We start from the raw sequence: 4082 nt of genomic DNA on the forward strand, positions 1-4082 counted from the left end.
GAAATAAATGTAATAAAGTTGTTCTTAGACGGAAAAAAAAAAAAAAAAATGTTTAGCTAAGTGGAGCATGGCAATCTTTAGCCAAGTGACGGAAGCAATTTGTGCCCTTTGAGCATTTGGATAGGTTATGGTCGTAGTTTGTAACATAGGTATCAAATCTTGAATCAAGTTGTATGTGGTTTATTGGGAATCTTTGTAATCACAGTGAAGATATTCGTGCATGTGTTGAAAGTGCAGATGTTGTGCCTGCACTGGTTTGGTTGCTGAAAAATGGTAGTCCAAGTGGAAAAGAAATTGTTGCAACATCGGACTCTGTGACGACTCTCATGCCATTGGGAAGAGTCGTGATGCGTGTGGCAGGGTACGCGAGAATGGGCGTGTGGTCCAACAACCTCGGCTTCGGAGAACTGTAACGAAGAAACCGCTGGTTTGGATTAATATGATTATCGATGTTTTGTAATGACAATACGCGAGATAAATCTGCTTCAGTTCTTGCTGCATTATTTAACTGCAGGACCGATTTACGTGAAAGAAATATTGCAATTGAAAGCATTGGACCAGTCTTAAGGCTCCTCAACACACAATCAGAACAGATTTTGATTGAGGCAGCGCGTTGTCTTGCTGCTATTTTTCGTTCAATAAAAAAGAGCCTGGAAGTTGCAAAGTTAGCTAACTCTGATGATCCCAACAATGGGACTCTTTCAGCTTGAATATTTTGATGAAGAGAAGTAGGATGTTCTGACATTTTAGTGTGTTCCCTCGTTGTAGCGGCAGAAGATTCCAATCCTTCAACATCAAGCATTAATGGTGAAATTGTCCACCTCCATCTACCTCCGGCGATGAAATTATAAACATTCTTGCTACTGGAAGCATTGAAACAATAGCCTGCAATGTACCCTCTGTTCTCTACCATATTATCTGCAAGATTTTGTCCATTCAAAACCTTTGCAGCTACGTTGAACATCCACTGTAAGGGATGGTTGTGCATTGAAGACCACCTGTAGCACGATTTTCTCTCTCCCTTAGTGAGTCGAGTCACTCCCTTTTTATTCGCTAGGCAAGCGGCCACTATACGAACGAGCTTCCTGTGGAACAAAGGCATCGAATCTTTCATCTCCGCTGAAAGTCGTGATTGGCTGGCACAAATTATTTCATGTTCAGATCAGACCAAGGTCCTATGGCAGCTTATTGAAGAAACCATGTTGTTGGTAGGCTACCTTCATTTTCGGAGTTAAATATTGTTGCAGAGGAAGTCAATAGAGAAGCAGTCCCAGGTTCCTGCATATTCTTCCTTCTAATTCTGTCTTCGAAATTCTTATCAATCCTGTTCTCAAATCATTTGAAGAAATTTGTTTACAATAGTACAATGATTGTGAGGCTTATATCATGTACAAACACGAGTCATGTATTAGGTGCTGAGTGGGAATAATGTATGATGCTTGTGTTGTCAACAAGAATATAGTAGAGTTGGAATTTTGTATTGGTTAAAGAGTTAAGTCTTATTCATATGTACGTTGGTAAGGTACCTTGCTGGAGAGTATTCTTGTACACAGTATTGCAATCTGATTGATTTAAAGTGTTGCCATAAGTTATTTGGTGTCCATCTTTTCCTCATTGTTTTACTTTTTTTGAGGTTAGAAATGGCTCCAATCGGTGCAATATTAGAGTTAGTGGACAATCTAATACTCTCTAGTATGAATAATACAGTCAAAATCACCAAGGATTTTCTCACCGACATTCATAGTTGTTTGCAAAATGTACAAGAAAAGATTGATTTTTTGCAGCTTGAATCACAGCTACAGCAAGAAGAGCTACATCAAAATAGACACCATTCTGAACCTGTTTTTGTTCAGAACATTGAGACAACCACCCATCAGCAGCATGTTAATAATAGTACAGTTCACTCAAATAAAGCAGCAGTTGTATATGCAGATGCAGAAACTCAGTCTGCACTTCCCAAGCCCATCATCAGACCTTGGGAACAGCTTGTCCACAACAAGCACAGAACTGGTCTTGGATATGACAAGGACTTGTCCTTTCATATTCCAGACTATGCCAAGCCCATTCAGTTTCAAAGTGCTGGATTCATTTATGACAGTTCACCTGCTCCTCATGACAGTTCAGCTTCAGCTGTTCCAGACTCTGCCCCTCTTCCACAGCAACAACAACAACAACAACAACAACAGATCATGAAATGCCAACACTGTGACCGAGTTGGCCATTTGAAAGATCACTATTTTGATCTTCATCCATGTAAGCACTGTCATAAAACCAGTCATTCTTCACACAGATGCTTCAGAAACAAACATCCTGCAAGAACAAAGATTCATCTTGGATGGATCGCTTCTTGGCAATGGGCATCAACAGCCAAGAAGATATTCCAAACACATGTTAGAACTTGTTCCAGAATATTGAACAGTCTTGCAGTTGAGTTTTCTCCATCTTCTCACCTTGTACCTGACAGGGGGAAATGATGGTCATCTACAAGCTTCAAAGTCACATCAAGCGAGCCTGAGCCACAACCTACCACACCAGTTTCAGAGTTGCAGCCAGAGACAAAGATGCCTGAACATGCCTTCAGTTGGCAATCTGGGACACTTCCTCTAGCAGAAGACTTCAGCTTCTTGCCAGTTTTGGAAGAATTCCAGGAATTGTATAGTTGTTGGTCATCCTTAAACCATCATAGATTGAGAACACTTCCTCTAGCAAAAGACACCAGCCTCTTGCCAGATTTGGAAGAGTTCCAGGAATTGCATTAAGCATTCCAGAGTTGTTGGTTATCCTTAAACCATCACAGGTTGAGACTTCCCTTTTCAGGTTGAAGTTTTACCTTTTATGCGGGGTGAGACCTCCCTTTTATGGTTGAAGGTTTCCCTCTTTAAAACAATAGGATCACTTCCTCTAGCAGAAAACTTCAGTTTCTTGCCAGTTTTGGAAGAGTTTCGGGAACTGCACTAAGCGTTCCAGTGTTGGTGGTCATCCTTAAACCACTACCCTTTATACCAACATTTCATAGAGCACATTCAGCCTAGTGCTGCCATGCATATTTGCACATTTTGTATTACAGCTCTTTTCTTGGACTCATACATAACCCTTCGGATTAAGGGGGGGAATGTTGGACACCTAATCCTAAAGGGTTAGTGTGGAAGCCAAAAAGACTAAGCAGTCCAAGAGACCTTGGGATCTGAAACCCAAGAGTCACATATTTGTACTATAAATGTACATCTATTGTTAATAAAAAATCGAACTCACCGATTTATCTTTCATATGTGTCTTGTTGTCCATGTGAGTTTAACAATACATGAGTAAGTGGTCTTAATATAGTGCATCTATCTTAGACTCACTTGGTTGAGGAAATTTCTCAACTTACACACAAATTTAGGAGAGCTAGTTGGAGAGAATCTCTCATCCAAACTAGACTCCTTAGTTTGAGGAATTCTCATGATTTTATTTATTTAATTTAATAACTGGATTTATTATTGATTTTTAAGAGAGTGAGGCTAACATTCCCTCCCTCAATGATAAATCCAAAATGAATAAGGAAACATCTTCCAAGTTCTCAAGTTGATCCTCAAAAAACATTTGCCTGAAAAGCCGCCAAAGCTGGATGTTGAAGAAACTACAATATGAAGAGACCATCAGTCAACTGCATGACTGATTCATCTCTAAATGTCACTTCACAACTCCATCATGTGCCAAGCCACAAAAGGATCCAACTATCCTTTGCTTGAAAACAACATCCAATGTCCACTGACACAATTTGATGAACACCCACCAGAATATTTGTTGATAATGATCGCCCACTAGTCAATGGAGATGCTCACTCGCTACTTCATTGATGTTGTTGATGAGCCCCAGAAATGGGTAATTATATGGGCTCATTTAGCCTCCTAATTCAACTTAATCCATCATTCTCATTAGTTTATTGCATTTTTTTTATTATATTTATGCTAATAGAGTGAATTGGGTTATTCATTACGCCAAAAAGTCTAATGTGTGCTTTATACAGATTTTTGATCAATTTTGAGACAAAATCAAAGGTTTTAATGAGCACTTGGTAGCCAAATTCGTAGAAGAACAAG

The sequence above is a fragment of the Pinus tabuliformis genome, chromosome 6 (assembly GCF_031772625.1).
Source record: "Pinus tabuliformis cultivar Carrire ecotype Pingquan chromosome 6, CPIR1, whole genome shotgun sequence".
Lineage (NCBI taxonomy): Eukaryota > Viridiplantae > Streptophyta > Pinopsida > Pinales > Pinaceae > Pinus > Pinus tabuliformis.